Raw genomic sequence first — 18,607 nt, forward strand, 5'->3', positions numbered from 1 at the left:
GCGCGCGCGGCGCCTCGACGCGGTAAAATTGGCTATAGCTAAGGAGGAGTTCGCCATCATGGAGCGTCTGGGTATAGTGAGGCGTTCCAACAGCCCGTGGGCCTCGCCGCTTCACATGGTGCCCAAGGCGGATGGGTCGTGGCGGCCTTGCGGCGACTTTCGCCGCCTGAACAACGTCACCGCCAATGACCGCTATCCCATCCCACACATACAGGACTTTTCCATACGCCTGGCAGGTACCACTATTTTCTCTAAGGTGGACCTGGTGCGCGGCTATCATCAGGTTCCCGTGCGCGCAGAGGACGTGCCCAAGACCGCAGTGATCTCCCCGTTTGGGCTTTTTGAGTTCATGCGCATGCCTTTTGGCTTGAAGGGGGCAGCGCAAACCTTTCAGAGGCCGATGGACTCGGTGTTGCGTGACCTTGCTTTCGTGTTCGTTTATCTCGACGACATATTAGTGGCCAGTCCGTCAGCTGAAGAGCACCTGGCGCACCTGAAACAGGTTTTCCGTCGTCTGGACGAACACGGCCTGATAGTCAACCCGGCCAAGTGTCAGTTTGGACTGCCGGTGATTGACTTCTTGGGTCACCGCATTTCGCCGCAAGGCGCGGTCCCGTTGCCTTCTAAGGTGCAAGCGGTGGCGGAATTTCCCCGCCCAGTCTCTGTTAAGGCATTGCAGGAATTCTTGGGAATGGTGAATTTCTATAACCGTTTCCTCCCTCGTGCTGCCCACCTCCTTCAGCCACTTTACGAAGCCCTGCGGCTTAAGAAGGCTAACGACCCTGTCGACTGGACTCCCGAACAGATCCAGGCCTTTGACGGAGCTAAGTGCGCCCTGGCTAACGCTGCCCTCCTCGCCCATCCCACACCCACGGCGTCCATAGCTTTAACAACCGATGCGTCTGACATAGCCGTGGGGGCTGTGGTTGAACAGCGTGTGGAGAATGCGAGGCAGCCACTCGCATTTTTTAGCCGCAAACTGCGGGATAGCGAGCGCAAGTACAGCGTTTTTGACCGGGAGTTGCTGGCACTGCACCTGGCAACCCGGCATTTCCGCTTCCTGCTGGAGGGTCGCCCATTCACGGCTTATGTGGATCATAAGCCGCTGACTTTTGCCATGTCCAAGGTGACTGAGCCGTGGTCTGCTCGTCAACAGCGCCACCTAGCGGCGATCTCCGAGTTCACAACGGACATTCAGAATGTGGCCGGGAAGTCCAACCCTGTTGCTGATTGTCTGTCTCGTGTGCTTGTGTGTCCTGTGCACCTCGGTGTGGATTTCTCCGCTATGGCTGCCGACCAGCCCAGCGACCCGGACGTCCTTGCCCTTAGGTCAACGCGTACCGGTCTCAAGCTAGAGGACGCTGTGATGCAGGAAGGCAGTCCTGCCCTCCTCTGCGATGTCTCCACCGGCCGTCCCCGCTGTTATGTCCGCACACATCGACAGCGCTGCATTTGATTTGGTGCTGTTCTATTGTGCTGGGATCGATTGGTGATGCCTGCGGGCTCTGGGTTGTTTGATCGGGTCTGCCTGTGATGCTGTGTCAGTCTAAATAAATAATGCAACGTAGCGGTTGTGTCGAGCGACAGCGCTGTGTCCTGACGTGATTTCTAAATACAATATTGGCGACAAGGATGGCTGATATTTATCTCCAACCACCTGCCCCCTTCCTGGCATTACCTGGCGAGCCTCCGGTACCATGGACTCGCTGGCTACATAGTTTTGAAAATTACATCATCGCCTCAAGGCTCGACGACGTGAGCCAGGCTAGGAAGACGGCTCTGTTGCTATACTGCTTGGGAGCAGAGGGTCATCGTGTGCTCGGGACTCTGGGGAACTTCACAAACTTTGACGAAGCTGTGGGACTTATGAGCACCCATTTCGCTGCTCCACAGAGTGCCCTCCTTCGGCGATTTATATTCCGTCAGCGACACCAACTGCCTGGTGAGTCTGTGCAGCAGTATGTAGCTAATTTGCGAGGGCTAGCTAGCTCATGCAAGTTTGGCGCGCTTCAGGACGAGATGGTTCGCGACCAGCTAATCGAACACTCCAACAACGCAAAGGTGCGTGAGACTCTCCTGCTGGAAAAAGACGATCTGCTGCTGTCCAGAGCAATTACCATCGCACTACAGGTTGAGGGAGCAGCTGAGTGTGCTGCTATGCTAAATACACAGCAAGTGGCCACCTCCAGTCAAGCTGCCAACGACTCCTCCCTCTACTCACGGCTGCCCCTCGGGACGCAACCCAGCCAGAGAGAGGCGAGCGCCGACACCACTGGGGACGTCTTGCAACTGCAACGACGGCGTTCTCGGCCCCGCCCTCAACAGTCCTGTGGTAACTGTGGATCTCGGTCTCATGTTTCAAGGGCTCAGAACTGCCCTGCTCGTGGCCAGACATGCCGTAGCTGCGGTAAGCAAAATCACTTTGCCAACGTCTGTCAATCTTCCCCGGCTGGGTCAGAGGGCCACACCCCCCAATCTTCAACCGCCGTCATTCACAAGGTGAGCTCTGGGCCAGTGTCATTCAAATCATGCACAGTCAACATTAATGATGTGTGCATCCCCCTGCTGTTGGACACCGGTGCAGGTGTGTCTCTCCTGAATGTTGATACCTACAGTCAATTTTTCAGTTCACTGCCACTGTCCGCACCCTCAGCTGTCCTCTGTGGGTATGGTGACTCCAAAATCGATCTGGTTGGCTCTCTCCAAGTGACTGTCCGCTATGGAACCAAGCTGGTGCCCAATGCAGTTTTTCATGTGGCACGCCGTGGGGCCAACCTGATGGGCCTGGACCTGTTCTCCGCTCTGGGGTTCTCCCTCTTAGACACAAGGGGGGCAGCAATCCTGACTGTTGCCACACCTTGGCAGCAGAAGTGGCCATCGCTGTTTATGGGGCTGGGCTGCCTCTCCGCCTTCGCCCATCAACCTCTCCTCAACCCTGCTGTGAAATCTGTCATCCAACCACTGCGCCGCATCCCGTTGGCTCTCCGTGATGGGGTCTCCGCCGAGCTGCAACAACTGCTGGAAGCTGGCATCATTGAACCGGTGGACGCGTCACCTTGGGTCTCAAACCTCGTGGTGGCTAAGAAGAAGTCGGGGGGCCTGCGTGTCTGCGTCGATCTACGTGCAGTAAATAAGGCAGTGGTCCCTGATAAGTATCCACTGCCCACCTCAGAAGAACTCACCACTTCCGGCACTGTAACCTCACAGATCATCATCGACTTCCTGGACTCTCTTTTCTCTCGCTGGGGCCTCCCAAAGACCATCACCACTGACAACGGCCCTCAGCTGGTCTCTGCTGAGTTCGCTGCTTATCTCGAAAGCAAGGGCATCCGTCATATACGCACTGCGTACTACCACCCCCAGGCCAATGGCGGCGTTGAACGTTTTCACCAGTCACTGAAGAACGGCCTCAGAGCACACATGGCCCAAGGGTGCTCTTTCACGCAGGCCATCCGTCACACTCTGCTGCACTATCGGGCCACACAGCACTCGACCACAAGCGTCTCCCCAGCCTCTCTCATGCTAGGCCGGGAACTGTGCATGCCCCTTGACAGGCTCCGCCCCTCCACACCCTAGGCACCTCCCTCTGGGGTCAGAGCCTCAGTCACTCGTCAGCAGACGCGGATGAAGCAACGGATTGACCAGTCAAAACAAACCAGGGTGCCAGACATCAATGTGTCAGACTGGGTCAGGGTCCGCAGGCCCCACAGGGACAATAAAATGGCTTCATACTGGTCCTCTCCTCTCCAAGTCACCCGTCAGCTGGGCCCAGCCACTTACCTCCTCAGCGATGGCACTCGGTGGCACTCCAGCCGTCTACAGAAGGTGTCAGCTCCGCCACACACAGCTGGTGACACAACCTTAGCCATTCCCTCAGCATGGCGAGACGCCCCGGGGCTTCATGCAGCTCCTACACGGGCCCCAGACATTCCTGGGCCTCAGCTTCCCCTGCCTTCTCCGTCCCCACCTCGGCCTGCCCAGCCTCAGGCCGCCCCGCGACCTGTTCACACACGTTTACGCCCTGGCCACCTAGAGGACTTTGTGTCAACCTTTCATGTTTGTAATCCTGCTGGGGGGGGGGGATGTTATGTCTGCACACATCGACAGCGCTGCATTTGATTTGGTGCTGTTCTATTGTGCTGGGATCGATTGGTGATGCCTGCGGGCTCTGGGTTGTTTTATCGGGTCTGCCTGTGATGCTGTGTCAGTCTAAATAAAGAATGCAACGTAGCGGTTGTGTCGAGCGACAGCGCTGTGTCCTGACGTGATTTCTAAATACAATACCCGCCCCGTTGTTCCAGTGGCCTGGCGCCGTCGAGTTTTCGATTCGATTCACTCCCTCTCGCACCCTGGAGTTCGGGCGTCGGTGAAGTTGGTCGGTTCCAAGTTCGTCTGGCCTGGCCTCCGAAAGGACGTCAAGGGGTGGGCAGCTGCATGTGTAGCGTGCCAGCGCGCTAAGGTCCACCAGCACACTAAATCGCCCCTCGAACCGTTTCCGATCCCGGCCAGACGTTTCGACCACGTGCATGTGGACCTGGTGGGCCCTCTACCTTCTTCACAGGGTTTTACGCACCTGCTCACAATGGTAGATCGGACCACCAGGTGGCCAGAGGCTGTCCCTCTATCCTCCACAACATCCTCGGATGTTGCACGCGCTTTTCTTTCCTCCTGGGTCGCCCGTTTCGGCACTCCGTCAGATATCACCTCAGACAGGGGCCCCCAGTTCGTGTCAGAGCTCTGGTCGGCACTTGCGCGATCCTTGGGTGTGCAGGTACACCGCACTACCGCGTATCACCCTCAGGCTAACGGGTTGTGTGAACGTTTTCACCGGTCGCTCAAGGCGGCGCTGCGCTCTCGGATGGTAACTGGGTGGAGCGTTTAGCTTGGGTTATGCTCGGGTTGCGTTCGGTTCCTAAGGAGGACCTCGACGCGTCATCCGCTAAACTGGTGCTCGGTCAGCCACTCCGCGTCCCTGGGGAATTTTTGTCTGGGAGTTCCGCTCCTCGACCCCGTCCGGCCGTTTATCCTTTTTTGTCCGACAGCACTCGGGTTCCAGGCCCCGTTCACCACTGTTTTCCGCGGTCGTTCGTGCCTGCGGAGCTCATGTCGGCTCGTTTTGTTTTTGTACGGCATGATGCTCACCGCTCGCCCCTCCAACCCCCATACGATGGCCCATTTCGGGTTCTTGAGACGGGTCCTAAGGGTTTTGTGCTAGATATGGGTGGGCGTAGGGAGCGTGTCACGCTTGATAGGCTTAAACCGGCGCACAGTGTGGCAGGCGAAGTTGTGTTTCCGGCCCAGGATCCCCGTCGGGGTCGTCCTCCTTCCAGGACCCCGGCAGTGTCTTCACGGTTCAGCGTTCTGCTTCTCAGCCGGCTTTGGACTGTGTTTCACCTACTGTTTCGGCTGAGGGACGGCGCAGCCGTTATGGCAGGCTGCTTAAGCCTCCAGTGAGACACTAATTTTCTTTGCAGGAGTCCCTTCTGGGTGTTCGGGGGGGGGGGGGGGGCTGTGTGGCGGACACTAGGGGCTATACCTCTCACCCAGCAGGACTGTGAGCTGGGAGCGTGGTTTACGTTCCCGGACTCGCCGGTGCAGGGTTGTTCCTGCTGCAGTTGGTTTTTGGAGTTGAGGAATGAACATCAAACTCGCCTTGGTCTCCTGTGTTTTTCCTCATCCTGCCACACTGTAACGTTTTACATTAAGTGCATGTAATAAGTGTTAGTTAATAGGTAATATGGCCCTTATAATTCATAACTTGCATTTTGTGGATTATCAAAATTATTATAACAACTTTTAATTATGAGGGTCCTTAGATGCTACCTCTGAAGTTGCATATTTCTCAAGCAGCACCTGGTGGCCGAAAATACGTTTATGATGCTATTATTAACACTTAGTCTTATTAACACAATATCAATAAGCGTTTTATAAGGACTTATAAGGGCTTGAATACCTATTAACTAACACTTATTACATGTACTTAATGTAAAGTGTTACCAAAAAGACTCTCGATAGGCCTTATTCCTGAAAGGTTGCATCATGACCACGCTAACTTTGTTTTAATTGATTGCCTGTGTCATCCACAATGTAGCTTCATGCATTTTGCTCTGCAATGAAAGATGTTAAAAAGGACGTGATAACGAAGAAGAAAGGTGAACTATGGGTACTTAGGCTGCAGAATGCTGTACAGGGCCAGCAAGTCAGGAGAAGCACTTTAAGTGGTTGGGGTGACATTCTTCTTTCAGTTTTTTCCATATTTTTCAGGGGTGACATTAATATATAAAAATGTTAAGTTATATGTTTGCATTTTTGAGGATATGATGAAATTGATTTCTTGGTGACAAAAACATGTAATTTCAGATATCCGATGTTTCTTTGAGGCTTGATGGCAGTAGTTGGTTTCCATTTCTTGCTGATGCTCAATAATATGAAAATAGCAGGAGATTCATACAGTAAAAGAAAAAGTTAAACACAACCACAACAATATCAAGAATGTTCTAAGCCATTAAAACCTCCCAAGTCGATCATTAGTTAGAGTAAGCGAGCAAGCAAATTTTTATTTATATAGCACTTTTAAAAACAACAAATGCAGAAATAGTGAGGGAGACAGGAGGGTACTTGGTGTGTCATCAAGACAGAGGAAGGAAGACAAGGAGACTTGGTGGTGGAATGAGGAAGTACAGCAAAGTATACAGAGGAAGAGGTTGGCAAAGAAGTGGGATAGTCAGAGAGATGAAGAAAGTAGACAGGAGTACAAGGAGATGCAGCATAAAGCGAAGAGAGAGGTGGCAAAGGCAAAGGAAAAGGCGTATGGTGAGTTGTATGACAGATTAGACACTAAGGAAGGAGAAAAAGACTTGTACCGATTGGCTAGACAGATGGACCAAGCTGCGAAGGATGTGCAGCAAGTTAAGGCAATCAAGGATAGAGATGGAAATGTGCTGACAAGCGAGGAGAGTGTGCTGAAAAGGTGGAAGGAGTACTTTGAGGGGCTGATGAATGAAGAAAATGAGAGAGAGAAGGTTGGATGATGTAGGGATAATGAATCAGGAAGTTCGGTGGATTAGCAAGGAAGCAGTGAGGGCAGCTATGAAAAGGATGAAGAGTGGAGAAGCAGTTGGTCCTGATGACATACCTGTGGAGGCATGGAGATGTTTAGGAGAGATGGCAGTGGAGTTTTTAACTAGATTGCTCAACACAATCTTGGAAAGTGAGAGGATGACTGAGGAGTGGAGAAGAAGCATACTGGTACCGATTTTCAAGTACAAGGGCGATTTGCAGAACTGTTGCAACTACAGAGGTATAAAGTTGATAAGCCACAGCATGAAGATTTGGGAAAGAGTAATAGAAGCTAGGTGAAGAGGAGAGGTGATGATTAGCGAGCAGCAGTATGGGTTCATGCCACGAAAGAGCACCACAGATGCGATGTTTGCTTTGAGAATGTTGATTGAGAAGTATAGAGAAGGCCAGAAAGAGTTGCATTGTGTCTTTGTAGATTTAGAGAAAGCTTATGACAGGGTGCCGAGAGAGGAGGTGTGGTATTGTATGAGGAAGTCGGGAGTTGCAGAGAAGTATGTAGGAGTGGTGCAGGATATGTATGAGGGAAGTGTGACAATGGTGAGGTGTGCAGTTGGAATGACAGATGGGTTCAAGGTGGAGGTGGGATTACATCAAGGATCGGCTCTGAGCCCTTTCTTGTTTGCAACGGTGATTGACAGGTTGACGGACAAGATCAGGCAGGAGTCTCCATGGACGATGATGTTCGCGGATGACTGTGATCTGTAGCGAGAGTAGGGTGCAGGTTGAGGAGAGCCTGGAGAGGTGGAGGTATGCACTGGAGAGAAGAGGAATGAAAGTCAGTAGGAGCAAGATGGACTACCTATGCGTGAACGAGAAGGAGGACAGCAGAATGGTGAGGATGCAAGAAGTAGAGGTGACGAAGGCATATGAGTTTAAATACTTGGGGTCAACTGTCCAAAGTAACAGGGAGTGCAGTAGAGAGGTGAAAAAGAGAGTGCAGGCAGGTTGGAGTGGGTGGAGAAGTGTGTCAGGAGTGATTTGCGACAGAAGGGTATCAGCAAGAGTTAAAGGGAAAGTTTACAAGATGGTTGTGAGACCAGCTATGTTATATGGTTTGGAGACAGTGGCACTGACGAAAAGACAGGAGGCGGAGCTGGAGGTGGCAGAGTTGAAGATGCTAAGATTTTCACTGGGAGTGATGAAGAAGGACAGGATTAGGAACGATTATATTAGAGGGACTGCTCAAGTTGGACGGTTTGGAGACAAAGCAAGAGAGGCAAGATTGAGATGGCTTGGACATGTGTGGAGGAGAGATGCTGGGTATATTGGGAGAAGGATGCTGAATATGGAGCTGCCAGGAAAGAGGAAAAGAGGAAGGCCAAAGAGGAGGTTTATGGATGTGGTGAGGGAGGACATGCAGGTGGCTGGTGTGACAGGGGAAGACGCAGAAGACAGGAAGAAATGGAAATTGATGATCCGCTGTGGCAACCCCTAACGGGAGCAGCCGAAAGTAGTAGTAGTAGAGATAGCACTTTTAAAAACAGTTACAAAGTGCTTTACACTCCATACACAAAAAACGAATAAATACATAAAATAAATTGAATGATTTTAAAAACAGTACAACTCAGATTACAGTAAAACCTGAGAGCATCACATCTGGTGCCTTGAAATTACCTTAATTTAAGGCCTTAATTTAGCCTAGTTTGACCCTGCAGAGAGGAGTTGTTGAGGATACTGACAGCCTGCCAGCTCCAGGAGGCGCTGTTCTACAGTACGCCCTTCTCTATGACTCAACTGTGGATAAGATGAGAGAAATTGTGCCTATCAATTTGTAATCACATTTTTGCATTATTATTACTTTGGAATGATAAATAATTAGCCTGTCAACTATGCTTCACTGTCAATTCAGCCTTCTCTTGGAGAAACAAGTGCTGTGAATTAATTGCATCAGAAGCTGACAGAGGTTAATGAAAACAGATTATCAGATTATTTCCATCGTGTTTGCAGCTCCAGGTAGTTAAAAGTTTTGCACGCCATGCAAGATCTCAAAATGAAACATCGCATGTGCCTCCCTCTGTCCAACCCTCTCCCACTTCCCCTGCCTTGTGAAAGGAGAAGAAGTTTCTGGTAGGTCCCTGCTGGTAATGACCTGCTGCCATCCCCCACCATCTCCACGAATACTTGCCTAGAGTCCCATAATTAAACTGAGAGCCACTCTGACCGTGAGAGGGTCCATATGCCTTCTTGCTCAGGGAACCACTTTTACCATGTGATGCATTTATCAACGTCCTACCAAAGAACGAGTTCAGCCTGAGGAGAGCTATGTTGTATGACAGGTCTCTACATGGCAATGTGAATTCGGGCCCATTGAACCACGTCTGGGAATTAAGTCACATTTAAATAAATGGATTTGCTGGCCGGCACCAGTGTGGGCACTCTCAACCTCTTGAGGCCCAGCAGAGTGCACTGGCATCTCAACTAAGTGAGTCAGAGATGTGTGCCTTACCTCCAACACTCATGGGGGATTACATGGCAGACAGTGGCAAAGCCTTTTTATCCTGGTTGGGCTGATTAAGGTGTGATAGGATCACTTGCGATTTCTGGCCATTCTGGCACCCTAGGCGAGATCTCCAACCCCGCCCCCCCCCCAACCCCAAAAAAGCACCGTCTTCAGGAGAAATAACCCTTTTTAATTTTACTATTCATTTTACTATTATAAACATGAAATAAATAGAAGTGCAACAGCACGCGTGCAAAAAAGGTAAACAAAATAGGAGACTCAACATATTGTTTGCAGTCATAAAATAATTTTTCAATAATATAAATAAATTATAAAAGCAAAACTAATGTGCAATTAAACATTTAATAATAGGTGCATCTCTCTCATCATCTCATAACAAATAAGTCTTAATACGTGTGTTCATTTTATTTTCATAATCTGTAAAAATACATATAGATGGAATTGCCCCCAAAATATATCTATTTTTAAGGGGCGGGAGGGCGGGCAGGGGAACACCGATCGGTCACCCCCACCACCATCCCCGCCCCTGCGGATGGCACCCTAGGTGACCGCCTAGCTTGCCTATGCATAAAAACGCCCCTGGATAGGATAAAGGCTATACTCTAATACAGCCTCGGTCCTGGGGGTGTAGCTCACTGACAGTAGGGGCGAGGTGAATTCATTGGAACTGGTTGACCTTCGCCTTAAGCATAGTGGAAGGCAACTCGTTTTGTCATTAATATCTTAAAGAATGGGGGAATTATTTTGCTTCAATGGAATGTAAAATCTTGCAATGCCACATACCTGAAAATCTTCTAGTTTCCTGAACTCAACTTAAATTTGAGAGACGGATCCTTGGGGTAGCAATCGTTCATCTACAAATGGTTGGCTAGCCACATTACTCAAATCAACATGATGTAAAATAATCTGAGTCCCGGGAATTTTATTCTGGACATTTTCCAAATACCGTCATCAACACATTTCCTTCCACCGTCTCAACAATAAAGGGTCTTTCACAGTCTTTCCTCATCTATCCTTCAAAAGATGATGGATACGTTTTATATCCTTAGGGACAGCTGGTCATTAGGCTCCAAGGGGAGGCTGTGAACCTGCAACTGCTCGAGTGTGTGTGCTGGGAGGGTATTTCTATCGACCAGTCTGTCTGTGTCTGCTCCAGACAGCAGAGTGAAGAGCAGAGCAGAAAGGTAAGAGACAGGGGAGCAGGGTACGAGTGAGATTTGAGGGGCCCTTTTGTTGGCTGACATTACAATCACATTGTAATGCAGCATATAATTCCCTGGTGGTCAGACAGGGGGCTTAGGAGCAGGCAGGACTTTCGGTCAAGGTGACAATACACCCATGTCACAATGTCCTACGATGTCCTAACAATGGCACTGCGCTGTGCCAAGCCTGTGTGTGTGTGTGTGTGTGTGTGTGTGTGTGTGTACCAGATTTTTCTATCGTAATGGGGACCAAATGTTCCCGTTAGGATAGAAAACTTGAAACCACATACCCTGTGGGGACATTTTATGGGTCCCCATGAGGAAAAGGGTTCTATTTTAGGGTTAGGACTTGGGTTTAGGGTTAAGGTTAGAATTAGGTTAAGGTTAGGCATGTAGTTTTAAGTTGGGTTCAGGGCTAGGGAATTAATGTAATCAGTGAGGGATCCCCACAAGTATAGGGTGACATTGTATATGTGTGTGGGGGGGGACAGTTAAAAGGCCTTGACAACAAACAATGTTGTACAGAGGCTAGTGTTAGTACTATGGATAAAGGTACACCTCAGGAAGACATGAAATGTTGCCTGCAACATACCGTAACCACAAAACATGTAAATGGATTACCCCAACAAACTGCTCCACACAGAGCCATCCATTACGGAACAAAAGTGCCACCCAAAAGCAATATATTTACTGACCGAGTCAGGCAGCCTTTGTCCTATAACACAGCTGGGACTGTTTCTGAATTTTATGCCCCTCCCATGGTGTTTTTTCACCAAGCAGTCCAAAGGCAAAAAAAGCGATTCAGGTCCATAAAGGAGTCTCCGAGCTGGCTAGGAACACTAAAGAGAGGTCAAGGCTTTCTACCTCCATCCTCCATAGACTGAGCGGCCTACCCTTCAAACACCCAGACAGCAAAATAAAAACCCCAGAGACCATCCCTCTGTTTTGTATCCAGCACTTGCTGGTGCCCTCACCACACGCGCACACACACACAAAATGCTTGATGTTTTCTTTAAGTCACTTTGAATGTGCTCTCTGTGGCTCCAATAAGGGTACATCTGCCTTTGTAGCAAAAGGCTCAGGAGATGAAAAACATCAGTGGCTAGGAAAAAGTGAGTCACAAAGTTTATATATATATATATATATATATATATATATATATAAGGAAAGTTTCAAGGTGTTTTGGGATAGGTTTACTTATTTAGCACTCAGACCTCATTAAAGACCTCTTTAAAACAATAGCTGTGGTTACATGGACACTTCTTCATTCTGATCGAAATCATTCCGATTGAAGGTTCCATCATCATCATCATCAGTTCCGTAACCTTTTTTGAGGTCGTAGGAGCACAGCTGATGCCTCAACAGGTTGAGCCTTCATTGTATTTCAGTAGGGGGAGTACCTGGTGGTCCCTATCTCCTCTCCAGGTATGGATGGCCGTTGGTTCACAGAGGAACTCATCCGCCCTCTGACAGGTTTTGTTTTTAGTCCTGCTGGGTGTCCACACACCCTCCTCACAACAACCCAAAGGTTGAAGTGGGGGTGCCGGTTTAGTCGCCGACGACCCGACGGTTGCAGTTTAACGTCGTACCTAGGGCTAGAAGATTCCGGGTTAACTGTTAACATGGAATGTGATCTAATATGGTCTGGCGTTTACATGCTCCGACGCATTTAATCGGGACAGTTGTGTGACATGCATGGTCTGACTTTTTTTTTTCTTGGACTTAGGACTCGTGGACTCTAATTTTCCTACTGTCTGGGCTTCCAGTAATGTCCAGTTCTTTAACAGTCTTCCTGTTCGCTTCCTGGAGCAGCTGGCAGTCTTCATAGGGCACTGTATCTGATCCAGATACAATCCGACTTTTGTGAAGGATGTCAGTCTCTTAAGTGGCAGACCATGACTTGACGCAGGCAAGAGAATTCTGGAGTCTTTGTAGAGATACGACCCGGCAAAAGTCTCTGCCTTGGAGAACAAGCTAGCTACTTCGGGCAAAAACAAGCGGGTGCCCGCTAGCAGCAGAATCCACTAGCAGTACAAATGCAGGGATCGGCGATCGTGAGCAAAGCCAGGAAAGCCCAGTCTGAGTGTTAGGTGGACACAGTTGCACGAAAGTTGAATCAGTTCATGAATTAAACAATATTTCCAGAAATCGGACAAAAAGCTCAGCGAGGAAGTATAACAAAACCGTCCAATCACAGCTATGGCTGAAAGTTGAGTCCACATGGTTCTTCTCACATACAGCGCCAGCACTAGGAGTGCGAGGACTTCAGTGCGATCAAGGCCGTGCAACAGTCAATGATTAGACAAAATATACTGCTCAAAAAAATAAAGGGAACACCTAAAAACACAATATAGACCTCGATGAATGAAATATTTCAGCTGAAAATCTTTATTTATTAGACAGAGGAATGTGTTTAGAGCAAAATAACCTAAGAATGATCAATGGAAATCAAAATCATTAGCCCATTAAGGTCTGGATTCAGAATCATACTCAAAATCAAAGTGGAAAATGAGAACATAGGCTGATCCAACTTCTGTGGAAATTCTTCAAGACGATTCAAAATGAGGCTCAGTAGTGTGTGTGGCCTCCACGTGCCTGTATGCACTCCCTACAACGTCTGGGCATGCTCCTGATGAGACGACGGATGGTCTCCTGAGGGATCTCCTCCCAGACCTGGATCAGGGCATCGGTCAACTCCTGGACAGTCTGTGGTGCGACATCGCGTTGGCGGATGGTACGAGACATGATGTCCCAGAGGTGCTCGATTGGATTCAGGTCTGGGGAACGTGCAGGCCAGTCCATAGCATCAATGCCCTCGACATACAGGAACTGCTGACACACTCTGGCCACATGAGGATGAGCATTGTCATGCATGAGCAGGAACCCAGGGCCCACTGCACCAGCATATGGTCTGACAATGGGTCTGAGGATCTCATCCCGGTACCTAATGGCAGTCATGGTACCTCTGGCTAGCACGTAGAGGTCTGTGCGGCCCTCCAAGGATATGCCTCCCCAGACCATCACTGACCCACCGCCAAACCGGTCATGCTGGAGGATGTTGCAGGCAGCAGAACGTTCTCCACAGCGTCTCCAGACTCTCTCACGTCTGTCACATGTGTTCAGTGTGAACCTGCTCTCATCTGTGAAGAGCACAGGGCGCCAATGGCGAATCTGCCAACCAAGATGTTCTCTGGCAAAGGTCAATCGGGCTGCACGGTGTTGGGCTGTGAGCACAGGCCCCAATTGTGGACGTCGGGCCCTCATACCATCCTCATGCATTCTGTTTCTCACTGTTTGAGCAGAAACCTGCACATTAGTTGCCTGTTGAAGGTCGTTTTGTAGGGCTCCAGCAGTGCTCCTCCTGTTCCTCCTTGCACAAAGGAAAAGATAGCGGTCCTGCTGCGGGGTTGTTGTCCTCCTGCGGCCCCCTCCATGTCTCCTGGTGTACTGGCCTGTCTCCTGGTACCTCCTCCATGCTCTGGACACTGTGCTGGGAGACACATCAAATCTTCTTGCCACAGCACGCATTGATGTGCCATCCTGGATGAGCTGCACTACCTGAGCAACTTCTGTAGGTTGCAGATACCGCCTCATGCCACCTCTAATGGTGAGGGCACTAGCACAATGAAAAACTAACCAAAGATCGGCCAGAAAAGATGAGGACAGGCAAATGGTCTGTGGCCACCACCTGCAAATCCATTCCTTTTATAGGGGTTGTCTTGCAAATTGTCTAATGTCCACCTGGTGGACATTAGACAATTTACCAACAGGTGAAATTGATTCACAAATCAGTGTTGCTTCCTAACTGGACAGGTTGATATCTCAAAAGTGTGATTGACTTGGAGCTACATTGCATTGCTTATGTGTTCCCTTTATTTTTTTGAGCAGTGTAGTACAGGCAAACCATAAAGGTCAATTACATGTTGGTAAAAGTTGCAAGGAAGCAAAGCAACAAACAAACGATTAAATAAACTGTCAGCTGACAACCAGAAATGACACAAGGCATGCCAAGCGTCCTTAAAGACACACCGGCCGTGTCTGCGGGTGAGAAGACGGATGTGGGTATGTGTCCTGGTCGCCGCACCAGCGCCGCCTCTGGTCTGCTGGTCCTCCCCGGATCAGCAGAAGGGGCGGAGCAGTGACCAGGACGGAGGAGTGGGGTAATTGGCCAAGTACAATTGGGGAGAAAAAGGGGGTCAAAAAGAAAAAAGAAAAAAAGAATGCAGCCCGAAAGTAATTGGGTTGGGCGTCTGGGTAGCGTAGCTGTCTATTCTGTTGACTACCAACACGGGGATCGCTGGTTCGAATCCCCGTGTTACCTCCGGCTTGGTCAGGCGTCCCTACAGACACAATTGACCGTGTCTACGGGTGGGAAGCTGGATGTGAGTGTGTCCTGGTCGCTATACTAGTGCCTCCTGTGGTTGGTCGGGGCGCCTGGTCAGGGCGCCTGTTCGGGGGGGGGCAGGGGGAATAGCGTGACCCTCCCATGCGCTACGTCCCCCTGGCGAAACTCCTCACTGTCAGGTGAAAAGAAGCGGCTGGCGACTCCACATGTATCGGAGTACACATGTGGTAGTCTGCAGCCCTCCCCGGATCGGCAGAGGGGGTGGAGCAGCGACCGGGATGGTTCAGAAAATAGGGTAATTGGCCAAGTACAACTGGGGAGAAAAAGAGGGGGGAAAGTCAAATATAAATAAATAAAGTAATCGGGTTGAATCATTTACATGTAACAATTTTTCTTTTGATCGGTCTATAAAATGGTTTATGCCACCCCTCTGCAACCGGGCCTGTTTATTCTGAATGAGGTGTTTATATGGAGCATTTCTATTCTGTTTGGGCTTGTAGACCAATTAGAATTGGAATATTAGGCTTCATGTAAACATAGCAAATGTCAGGCATCATTTAGAAATGTACGCTTAAAAAAACTTTACTCAGTCTCTTCACTGGGCTTCAACACTGCCCAATGGAACAACTGTTCAAGACCCCAAAAACCATGGTATATCTCCTAAACAAAAGTGGGAAGCTTGCAGTACAGTCGCGTGTATGTTTATTTTATATTTGTTAGAATATGTTTTGAATAGGAATCAAAATCCAATTTGATTAGGAACTACTTTTTGCAGTTTACATAGTGCACCCCAACAATAAACTTGCAAAGTCGTGAGCGGGAAGTACAATATAAAAATAAAGCGAACCCGTCCTTTAATGGAAGTTGACCGCTAGAGTACTTAAACACTTAGGCCTATACTGTTTATGTCCACATTTAATCAGGTTTTATTGTTAACCAAGCAAGTTTGCACATACACGAGTCTGACATGGCACAATGCTCACAATAAAAAATGCCAGGGATATAACGCATCATAAATGTATGAAAACTAAGAGCGTCTGGGAGTATTTACATATCCAGGAATACCCTAAGGGCAAATGAATTGAAATGAAAATATGCAGATAGTGTGTCTTTATTGTAGTGTATTCCCATGCTGAGTATTGCATTGTTAGGGAATCCTATTGCACTGGTGAAAAAACATTTATTAGAGATTTATTTTCATCACAGCAGACATTTTACATTACTCTGTGCAAGTTTAAGCCTTCTCGTGCATGCCTGGACAGCAAGTATGTCTGAACTGGATTTTAAACACTCAAGTTAGCTGAGACGTTTGCCAAAGAGACAATTTTAAAATTGTAACACCATTTTCAAGACCCCCACAGCACTTTGTTTTATCAAGAAATCAAAATTTCGACATGCAAACTGATGTCTGAAAAAGACAGTCTTTTCAAATCCTATCAAAGCCTTCTGTCTTGTTAAGACAGAGCCCTAAGGCAGCAACTGTTCATCCACCAACAGTTGGCCATCCGCTCATTTTGCAGTATTCAGATGAAAATGACAAGGAATCCGAGATCTATACGCCTTTCCTTAATTCTGTTATTTAAAGTGTATTCAACTGCCCAATTTCTAGGAAAACGCATTTCTTTTGGTCTCTACCCTGACTGCTCAACATTTAGCACTATCTCACGCACAATAACGACAACACAAGACAGCAGCGGCACTACACAGCAGTAACCAAAACCCAAATGCTGACCTGCCTTTCATATGAGGCCTGCACTGCTCCACTATCCAACATGAGAGCAGAACAAGCAGGGAAACGGTAGCAGCTCTCGCCCACATCTAGAGTGGGTGATGATGGGCAGACACGGATGGGTGCTGGCTGAGGCATTTTCAAGAGGTTTGGAGGGCTGTCCATGGTAGCCTCCCACGTACTTTCATGGACACAACAGGCACTGAACAGCCTGGCAGAAGAAGAGACCCAGGAGCCTGTCCAATGGAGTGGGACACCATGTGAAGGTGGATAGAAGGGGTAAAGAGAGCTGTGGGCAGCAATTGTAAAAAATTGCATTCAAGAGCCTCAACCTGACTGTCTCTGTCTTGTAAGTCATCAGCCTCATGGCAGAAACTTTCAGCTCACCTACATCAATGCCAGAAGGAAACTGAATAAAGTCACTCCACTTTGTCTTCTCCCGAGATATGTTTGTAATTAAATCAGAATTTAAGTATACAATGGGACAGACACCCATTATCCCCCCCCCCCTTTTCTCCCCAATTGTATCCGGCCAATTACCCCACTCTTCCGAGCCGTCACAGTCACTGCTCCACCCCCTCTACTAATCCGGGGAGGGCTGCAGACTACCACATGCCTCCTCTGATACATGTGGAGTCGCAAGCCGCTTTTTTCACCTGACAGTGAGGAGTTTCGCTAGGAGGATGTAGCACGTGGGAGGATTATGCTATTACCCCCCCCCCGAACAGGAGTCCTGACCGACCAGAGGAGGCGCTAGTGCAGCGACCAGGACACATACCTACATCCGGCTTCCCACCCGCCAACACGGCCAATTGGGTCTGTAGGGATGCCCGACCAAGCCGGAGGCAACATACACCCATTATCTTAAACCATGTTATGGTCCTTGTTACCCCAACATTACCTTTAAGACACACACACACACACACACACACACACAAGACATTAACTCCCAAATCTACCTCATGACATAAGTGCCATTTCCTAATAGTATAATGAAGGGAACACTTAAAAAGGGGCTGGAGCAGAAGAGCACGACTTTTCATTCATTTTGAAAAATTACACTAGATGTGGATTAGGTCTTCACTTACGAGTGAATGAGCATGTAATAACTTCCCCACCCACACACGTTTTAGTTAGGTAAAACGTATAGCACTTTCCCCTCCTAACAACTGCTGACGCCATGGAACAGTGAACCCTTGCCTTCGTCCTTCAAAGCCGGCTGGTTGTGTAGTAAAATGGTTGTACCAGGCAGCTCCCACTTTGAATGTGCAACTGGTCAGAACAGGGTATTGCCAATAAAGAGCATCGCTTGGGTCAACGTGGATAGGACTCATTAACTAGCCAAACACTTCTTCCAGGCTTAGGATAAACGTGATCATCTACCCGAGGTATCTTGCACACACCAAGGGTCTCATAACCACGTTGCAGTGAATGAGTGGTAGTCAGCTAGCTAGAATCGTTAGTTGGTGCATTTTAATATAGGATCAGTTAAAGGGTCGCTTCTGTTCCCACTGAACAGAAACGAGTGTCATTCGTTAACGCTTCCAAGACCAAACAAATCGTTTCTAATAATGGCAAATGGTCACACATTGTGATTTGAAAAGTTTGAGAAATAAAATTTGACAAATTTGCTGGCATTCTACATTGGAAAAGCAATTTTGTTTACAACCACTTGAGTACCTGCAAGAAAGTTTTCAATGAGAAATACAACACGTCTAAGGAACAGCGTGTGCCTCAATGTACCACTGATCATCCACTTAGTGAGGGCTGAAAGGCTGCTTGCTGCAGTA

The sequence above is a fragment of the Lampris incognitus genome, chromosome 3 (genome assembly GCF_029633865.1).
Source record: "Lampris incognitus isolate fLamInc1 chromosome 3, fLamInc1.hap2, whole genome shotgun sequence".
NCBI lineage: Eukaryota > Metazoa > Chordata > Actinopteri > Lampriformes > Lampridae > Lampris > Lampris incognitus.